Here is a 10,700-nt window from a genome sequence, read left to right on the forward strand (position 1 = left end):
AATCTAAGTAAACATTTACAGAAAGATGACAAGTTTTCTACAATTTTTTTTTGCTAATTTTATTCACGAACAAAAGTAAATACAATACTACAAAGACCGATTTATGTTAGAACTCAACAAATTCACATATATGAACAAAGCAGATTGAAACAGAACAAAAGAAAGCGCGTTCACTAACTTAATACCAACTTAATTCAGATCAAAAGTTTCAAGCAGCATCTTCAGGGCGACGTCCCAGCTCAGCTCCCCATCATGCGTCTTGAACTTGCTGTGAAACAAATTCTGTTTGAAACAACAGCGGGTGCAAACTTTTTTCGCGTACTCCGTCAGCAGCGAGTCCAGTTCTGCGGTCCGCTTTTCCGTGCCCGGCCATCCCAGCACGTCACCGTACTCTCCCGAGTAGCCGACTGCGTCAGCGAACCTTCCGAAGTCCGAATCGAAGAGTGCTAGAGCGTCTTGGCGGGCTTCGTCGAATTCTGACTTAACGTTGGTCCAGGTCGCTTGCTTTTGTGCGGAGGCTTTGGTCAAGCGGTTGAAGACACGCCTTTCAAACTCTTCACAGGCCTCTTTGAGCTTACCAGCGAGATATGCATCCATTTTCATCAATTTGTTCATTGGAAGCGTTTAACAAAAGTAAAATGCTTGTTAAAAATTATTGGTTAAATATCATTTGAAAGATGTACCAAAATAAAAACTAATAATTATTCTAAGAATGAGACTAAAAATGAAATGATTCAATGCTTCAGTAGTCGTGTATTAATAAATAGTATACTGTTTAAGTCAAAATAAAGTTATTATATATTTTAACTCACATTTTGAAGATACCATTTAAACTAATATCAAACATTAGTTAACCTAAAAATAAAAGTATTACCATACTAAAAACACACAATAAAAATTAAGTTTGAAAAGTTGCCAGTCTACACAACTAGCTAGTTTTTATTTTGTTTTTCAATAAGAAGACAACATTTAGTAAAATTTTTAGTTTTATTAAACGTGCATATAACTTTAGCCCAACCATTATTTTAAAAACTTATAAAAATTTCTTGCCATTATACTTTGGAGAAACTTTTTTTTTCACAAACTTCATATTTAAAACATATAAATAAAACTGATGCGAATAATTTTTAATCAACAAGAAAAAATTTTTAAAAACTGAATAATCTTTTACAAGAGATAAGACTAATGCAAACTAAGAAATAGCATACAATGGTATTTAGACTGTTGTTTTACAGACTAAGGTGATTCTAATAATCGACTGATAATATTATTTTAGAATACAGCTACATTCAACTTTAAATTATTGAATATAATGTTGCAATAACAAAAACTTTCGTGATAGTTAAAGTTTAAAAGGCGTCATTTTACTTCACTCTAGCTTTTGCTTTTAGCAGGGCTTTCCAAGTTCGTCAAATTAGTCGATGAAATCGCCCATTTAAAAAACTTCATTTTTAATGGAATGTATAATTAACTATATATTTCAAAAACTTTATATTAATATTTAAAATTATCCTTTTTTTATCACTTTAAAAACACACAATCAAAATTAAGTATACTGAATTTCGTTCGTGACTTAAAAAAACAAAATCTGATGTTTTACTATAAATATATATATATATATATGTATAAACACGGGTAATACCCGTTTACTTAGAAAAACCGTTGATCTAGTGACCAGGACTTCATAAATAAACTGCCAATAATACAGCTTAAAATATAAAGCATTCACCCATTATGATCGAACTTAAATTTAACTTACGTTTTAAATGTAACATGCTTTTCACACTTGTATAGTTAAAATGTTATAAACGTTAGTAGTAACATTAAATTACAAAGCTCATTTCTACAGCTAGTTGAAAGTTATTGAAAATATAAATCTGAAAGCTTAATGAAATTTAGAATAAGAAATATAAGTAAACTTCAACTATTTCCTTTGAAAAAATAAAAGTTTTCTATGCAGAATACTGCTATAGAGTAAATAATCTTAATAACAAGAATATCTGGCTAGATAAAAGTACCTTATAAGGATTAAATTATTTAAAATAAGTTATCCACAATTGAAATATCAAACATTTTTTTTATAAAACTTGTTACAGATGTATTGATTTTCATTTTAAAATCAACATTTCTTAAAGTCTTTGCAAACTAATTAATTTTATGTATCTTAATAGTGAATCATCTTTTTATAATGCCCTATTTGTGGTACCCTGTGACAAACCCTGCTTTATACCTGCTTGCAAACTTCTTTTACTAAAGTAAATTGTACGTCTTGTTTATTGGTTAAGCTTAAAATAATAAAAGTGTAAATTTTTTAGATAACGTCTATAAAAGTATACAAGTGTTTCTTTTAAGCTCCATACATTTTCAAACTAAATTATATAATTTAAGCATTTATTTTTCTACAGTAATGCTTATTCATGGCTAAGCAAAAAATAGTTGTTTATTTTAATTTTAATATAACACTATCCGCTAAGTAGAGCATGCAAATAAAAAATACTGTTTAATTTTCTCACTTTTTTAAAGTGTTAAAGTTGTTATAGTTCAAATATTTTGTTGTCCATTTTAAATGATAATGTATTTAATTTGTAAAAACCTTAACACCAGCAAAAACATTTATAGCAAAATCATTAAACAAAAGCAATTTTACTTATTTTACTAAAATTTAACCATTTAATAGGAAACTTTAAATTGTTATTTCCTAATATCCTACTATTTGATATTCAGGTTTATACAACGTTACATACTTATATGATATATAGCATTTTTTTTATATTTTACACAAACTATTAGCTGAACACTACAGGATTAAGCCTAATTTCATTTAACTTTATTATAGTTATACAATGGTGTTTTATAGATCAAACAATAGTTTTATAATGATTCATATCAGGTGTTGGCAGTGCTTTATAATTATTAGGTCAATTTTTATTGAAAAAATTCTCGCGGGCTGCAGTACATAGAAAAAATTCTTTTTTGGGCAAAAGTACTTTAAAACAATTGTATTATTCAATATAAAAATAGAATTTACAGCATAAATGTGTTAAAACAAGCAATAATGATGCTAGTAATTAATGATTATTGGAAATTTAGCCTAATTGTCAGTTTTTACTTTGCTTTTAATACTTAAAAAGAGTGTTTTTAGTTTTACAGTAACATGCTGACGCAGTCTGATGATTCTTGATTTATATTACAAAAAAAATTGTTTTTGAAATTTTATTAAATTGCCGTAGTAATAGTTTTGACATGACGAATAGAGAAATAAATTTAATGACAATTAGAAACAAATATTCAAAAAATTGTTATGTTATTTTTGACTATACACAATATAGTGAACGAATAATTATAACTGTACAGAGTATACACAAAACAAATACAACTTGTGCAAATTTGTAGTACTGACAAATTAAAGTAAAAACAAAATTGTAATACTGAAAAAATTGGTACAAGTCAAACAAAATTGAAGTATTGACAATTAAAGTACTAAACAAAGATGTAATACTGAAATAAAATACTAAAAAGTTGTAGTATGTAATGACAAAGAAAGTACTGAAAATTTAGTTGCAATTTAAAAAGTATACTAATTACAAAAAGCTCAAAATAAAAATTATGAATTTTTTAAGTTTAACAACTTTAACGTTTTAGTGGTAATAAATAGCACATTGCCGATAAATATGGCTATAAATGTACACGCAAAACAAGTACTTATGCACAAGTTCGTAGAACTCATACAAAACTATAGTACTGACAGATGAAGTATGCGGACTTCTTGTAATCGTACACTGTTCCGTACTGCAAACAGTTCTTCTTGCAGCTCATCTGCATCCACAGGTAGCTCTTAGGGTATCCCTTGTACCAATCATAAATGAAGTTTGTGGACATTGGCAGGTTGTCCGCCCTGGTCCACGCGGATTGCGGGTTGTCACGTGAGAATGCGATCCACACGTAAGAGTTGGATATTCCCACAAGTTCGCACATTATCCTGTTTTAATGAGACTTGTAGAGGTGTTAATCTGTTTAGTAGGTTAAAAAGTTTCAAACTGTTATATCTACAAATGTACTGCGAGAAATTTTATAGGTAAAAAAATGTAATTAACTATGCTAGTATTAAACAGTATTTAAAAATAGAAAATAAAAAACTGTTTTTAAAGTATTTTATTGCTTCCTTAAAAAAGTTGTCAACCAACTGAAAAAGTTCTTATAATAAATTGAATTTATTATGCTTTTTATGTAATATTACGTTTGAAATAACTTAAACCCATTATATAAACAGAAATTTAGATCAGTTTACGAAGCAACTTTCACAAACGTTTTTTATAGCTTAATATAAGTTATATAAGAGCTTTTCTAAAACAAAGTTATCAGAGATATTTATTTGTTTAAGATGATACAACATCTACATTATTATCATATTTACATTCTTAACAAAATAAAACTAAAAATAAGGACAAACAAGGCAAAACAAAACATAAGTTAACTTTTAAAGAAACCTTTTTAAAACTTATCTAACTAAAATTATTTAAATTTGTTTGACACGTCATAATGTGTTTTTTGGTTCTTTAAGATTAGTTTGCTGTTAGCTTTGTTATTGTTTTGATGAAACGAGTAACGCTTAGAAACTATTGTAAACAATACTAACATTAGTTGTTTTTTTGTATTATTAATATTTAATTTTTACATTTTTCCCTTTAAAAGTTTTTATAGTTTTTAAATCCCGTTTTGCAGTAAAACCGATTGACTATAAAACTTTTGTATATATTTTTTATAATTTTAAATAAATACGTATACTTATCTTTATCTACCTACTTTCAATCAACCCTTGTACTTATTCCGTCCATGACCAGGTTACCATTGTACGTGGACACACAATATGCCTTGGCTGCGTCCCAGTTTGTCCATTTGTTTACAAACACGTAATTCAATTGTTCTGAAAACGATAGTTTGTACGTTTTATAAAGATGAAATAAACAAAAAACTGAAAGTACGCATTGCAAAACATTTTTAATAATGTAATTGAAAAGAGACAAACTGTTTTTTGTCAAATAATTTTTAAACACATGATGTTTGTTAACTTACTGTAAAGAAAAAAATTAAAAATGCATGTTTTATAGTAGTTTTTAATAAAAAGCGTCTAACATAAGAGGTTAATTATACTAATTCGATCATTAGACCGCGAGCTTTCAATAGACTGATTCCGTTCCTTATATAACTCGTCAATCGGCTGGAAGTTTTAATGAGGACAAAACCCGAGTCTACGTTTACCGAAAACTTGTGGTCTGATAATCGAATTGGTATGATCAAGTTGTTTATATAAGCTTAAGCTTGTCTCACAACATACGAAGTTTTAGGCTTGTGCTGTTTAGACTTTCGCCAATTTTTCTTTGAAAAAGATCTTATTAAATTTGTTGTATATTTAAAAGACTTAACTTATTAAGTAAACAGTTTAAATAGACTATTTTAGTACTAAACAAAAGCTTAAAAAAACTAATAAAAAGTATTTTAAAAAGTTTTAGTTGTAAAACTAATTTGTTTCTTTGAATAAGATATAAATGCGAACGAAACTATTTTGAGTAAAAAAGTATTGTATTTAAAAAGTTTGTATTTTTTCTGTGTGGAACTACATTACAATTAAACATTATAAATGTTTTTGTGGTTTTTTGTTGTATAGTACCAAAAAATATTTTTAACTCTTGATTTTAATCTAATAAAATTTAAATTAGACCAATAAAAGAAAATTAAGCTCCAGAAAAATTTAAATAGCTTTGTTACTAAATCACCAAGAAAATATTCTTTTATAAAAAAAGTCCAATTTAAAAGTATGCATAGAAAAGTAACGGCTTCTACACACAAAAGGACTTGCAATCAAACTGGGTGTCAATTGTCCAAGCAAACATTGCCTTACAGCGACACCTTGTGGTTAAAGTAAACCGTCACAAGTAAACATTACAAACTCATTATTACGTAATAATAAGCTGGTGTTCGTACTCACATTTTCGATCACTGGTATTCTACAACCTTAAATAAACAAAATCTTAAAATTTTTGAACCAAAAGTAGTTAAAAAACTTACAACTAAACACCCTTAGTGAGTTTAAATTTTAAAACAATTATAACAACTCTAGTTTTATAGCAATTTTATCAGTAATTAACTTGAATATCTTTAAAAATTGACAACTTAAATACTTGATATAAATAAAAATTTTGCATTGAAAAAAAAGATAATAATTTGATAAAATACAAAATAGATAATAATAAATATTTTGTTGTGCTTATCTTATTGTACAAGACTTTACAAAAGTTAAACTAGTTTTCAAAGTAAATTAGGTTTACCGCAAATAAACTTAAATTCAAATTTTGAAACGTTTTACTAATTTTTTACAGACATTAAAGTCTATGAAAAAAATCCGTTTATCAAAGTACATTATTTTGTTTAGCTTTTTTTTTTACTTTACATAAGTCAAATAGTTGTATTTTTATGTTAAAATTACCGTAACAGCTTTTCTCTCTACTTTAACTAAGACAATATATTTAAGAATTTATAATTTCTAAATTAATGAGAATTTAAAAAAGTTTGTTTAAAAGTTTGTTGAAATTGTTCTTACCTGTTAGAAGCGCAATAATTCTTTCCAGTTGTACGATTCTGGCTATCAGTTGAGCTGTAGTAACTGTTGACGTACCAGGTATGATGTTACTGCTTTTAACCAATCCTGACCATTTATTTGTACCGGACGTGTTAGAACGAACACTAGTAGAATGAACATAACTGCACACTTTGCCATAATGACTTTCTATTTATTAAATTCTAAACAAGGCTGTTGAAAAGGTTGTTTGATTACTTTTTATTTTTTGTTTGTATTAAAGTTTTAGGCAAAAGCTATAATACTGTAAAACACAAGTAAAACCAAAAAAACAAGCACTGAAAAATGTTTCAAAATATCTTGAAAAATAAATCTTTTGAAAGAACATTCTTTAAAAGAAAAGTATCTATAACAATAAGTTAAACCTAACAGCATTAAAAAATTAAAAAAAAAAGTAATAAAATTACGTTTGCTTAATTAAAATTGAAATACTTAAAAAAAATAATAAAACCACAAACTCTTTAATTTTTTTAGTATTTTTTATTTTTTTTAAATAAATTATCTAAATCATCCTTTTAAAATATTACTTTTAGGTACTTTTTACAAGACATAATACTTTCTACTACAATATTTAGAAAAAAGTAATTAATGGAAAACTAATCGAATTTAATAAATCTATAAAAGTACATTTTATTTTAGAAACGCTTACAATTTGATTGTATGCATAGAAAATAGAATTTTTATGTATAAGTGATGCAATTGAGTTGCATATTTTGATTACAAAATGGAAATTACTGATAACGTTTATTGTACTGTTTTATACTAAGCGTTGACAACAGCAATACTATTGTTTTATATAAATGAGTACTTTTTTAAAATTAGTTGTACTGAACGATACATTACATAGCCATTAATCTTAAAAAAGATAAGAAAAACATCTAGTAGTCAATTCAAAAAATGAAAGCAAATAGTTACAATTTAGAACTAAACAGCACAAAAAAGATTAAAAACAAAAATAGTACTTTAAAATTCTGTTTGTGATAATTATAATTGTCATAAACTAAAAGAACTTAAATTTATTCAAGTTTTAGTAATAAATCAGTCAACATAAAGCATAGTTGTAATACTGACAGATTAAGAATTTAACTTTACCGTTATTATAAACAGTGCCGTTTTAAATTTACAAGTTAACAGTACAGCAAAGACTACCATACTATACAATACATACATACTATCTTACAATAAGTTAACATTATTCATAGTCCTGATGTTGACAGATAAAATATTTAGCTTTCTCGTAATCGTAAACAGTTCCGTACGAGTCCCACTTCTTGCAACTCAACTGCAGGTACTTGTACTTTTTAGGGTAATGTTCGTACCAGTCAAATTCGAAATTGCTCATGTCCCCATTGTCGATTCTCCTCCACTCGAATGATGGGTTGTCTCTTGATATTCCGATGTGCACGTACGATTTCGATATTCCTACTTGTTTGCATATTTTTCTGGTAAAAAGGTATTTGGATTGTAAAAAAATACATAAAGCTTACTTTTTTTAATTTTTTTACTTGTTTTTGCTCTCGAAAAAATAAATAATAGAAATTATACATATAACTGTGGATAAAATAAACTAATGAAATTATAAATCAGATTATTTTTTTGTACTATAATGCTTATTTTCTAAAATTTGAAATCAAAACAACGTTTGTAAGTTTTATTCTAAGTCTTTCCATGTGACAAAGCGATTAAACTGCTACAGATTAAGATAAAAGTATTAACTTTATTGTAGTCAATATCGTTTGTATAGCAAGTAGAAAAGTGTAAACTTAAGATAGAGTAAAATTTCTTTTTTAAGTACCTTATAACTTGTCTTCATTGATATTTGTTTAAAATTAAGCTTTATGTGTTATAAACGTATGTTTGGCACATTTTTATATATTTTTTAGTTAAGATACCAAAATATTAGATTTAAAAGTAAGTCTGTTAAGTCCTGGATGATAACTGTATCCAAGTGATATACGACTCGATAACCGAAACGATATTCGTACACCAGAACCTGAGACTAAGTTTTTTAAGCGCTTTTTTGTTATTCAAAAATAAAAAAGTAGATTTTAAGCCTTAAAACTTTAAAAGCTATTGAATATTTTTGAAGCAAAAAAAATATATTAACATATTCAAAAAAAATTTTAGTTAAATCCGTCATAAATTTTTCTTTTAAGTTTTTAGAAAGCTCGTCTGGTTTAATACATACAACTTTAATGAAAAAGTATTATCTTAAAAAAGCTTTATTTTGTTAATAAAAAAGTAGAAATTATAACATACCTTTTTACAAAACATTTCGATGCAAAAAAATTCAACTTTTTGTTTTTTATTAGTAAAAAAATCTATTAATACAATATCACTTACTTTCTGCCTTCTTTCGTGTCTATTCCGTCAATGTGTAAATTTTCATTGTATTCAGAAGTACAGTGGGCCTGATCGTCATTCCAATTCAACCACTTTCTGAAAAACACATAGTTCATTTAATCTGAAAAAAAATATTGTATAACAAGACTTTAATATAAAAGTTTATACAAATAGAAAAGTAAAAAAAAAAAACGCTAGACTAATGTAAAATACTAATTAATTTTTAACTAAAATTTTGATAAGCTCTATTAACTGTAATACGTAATACATACAGTAGCAAAAAGAATATAATTTGTACTAAAATTGCAATAAGTTAATAAGCTTAATCTTACATATACTTTAAAGGAACATCAAAAATAATTTTTCTTGAACCAAGTTATTAATGTTTAAAAGTTTTGTTTTGCTAGAAAAATTTGAATTGTATAAAACTTTTTGTATAAATACTGTGTGATCTATTGACAACACAACAAAAAACAAGAAAAAATTAAGTAAAATGTTTTAATAATTATAAGCTTATATCTTAGCCTTGACCTTAAAACAATCTACAATTTTATTTTACGGGTTATAATTGTAAATACTTTTTGAGGTTTTTCAAGAATCTAACAAATACTTTTTTGTATAACATCGCTATGCCCCTTGTAAAACAAAGTAGAGTATTTATTTTTTATCAAAATGAAATCCACGAAGACTAAATTCATAATAACAAGTGCTAAGTTATTCTATTTTTAAAAATAATTTCACAACAAAAAGTCGTATCATCACTTTTTCTTGAAGGGTTACATTATTTATGAAAAATCTATACAAATTAATATCAAATTTTCAAAATAATATCAATTAACAAACTTACAGCTTCTACACACAAAAGGACTTGCAATCAAACTGGGTGTCAATTGTCCAAGCAAACATTGCCTTACAGCGACACCTTGTGATTGAAGTAAACCGTCACTAGTGATTATTACAAACTCATTATTACGTAATAATAAGCTGGTGTTCGTACTCACATTTTCGATCACTGGTATTCTACAACCTTAAATAAAAAAAATCTTAATGATTAATTATGAATAAATAACAATAATAATGAATTTTGTATAAAGGTTAAATATTACAGCAGACTTAATCAAAAGTTCATTTATCACAACACACTGAAAAAGCCTGAGTGTTATAACTAAAGTTTTTAAGTATTTCCGTATGGTATAGGTCAAATTTTTAATTTAACAGTTAAGTTTTGTTTGTTTTCTAATTGATCACAAAATATTTTACTCTAATATGTTTAAAGCTCAAATATATCTACAAAATAAAATTTAAAATATTGTTTGTTTTTTAACTAACTTGTAAGTAGCCCAACAATTCTTTCAATCTCTTCGACCCTAGCACCTAAGCTGTTACTTACAAACTGACCATAACTCGGTACTATACTTATTTGAAAGCAAATAGTAAAAATAAACAGTATAGAATGCTTTGTCATTTAAATTCTTCTGGTTATTAAATATGGAAATGTTGACAAAATGATCTAGCTGTAGTTGTTAAACTAAAATTTTATTAAACTATATAGTTTAAACATTTTTTTAAATTTAAAAACTCTACTTTATAATTAGTAGTTAGAAAAAAGAAGTTAATTTTTAAGTCTTATCATTTGTCTAATTGAAACAAAGCTGCAATAAACAAAATAAAATTTAAGTTTACGGTAGCTTAAAAGATAAAGTACTTATAATATTTAGTTATT

The sequence above is a fragment of the Thalia democratica genome, chromosome 7, assembly GCF_965202585.1.
Source record: "Thalia democratica chromosome 7, ktThaDemo2.hap1.1, whole genome shotgun sequence".
In the NCBI taxonomy this organism is placed as follows: domain Eukaryota; kingdom Metazoa; phylum Chordata; class Thaliacea; order Salpida; family Salpidae; genus Thalia; species Thalia democratica.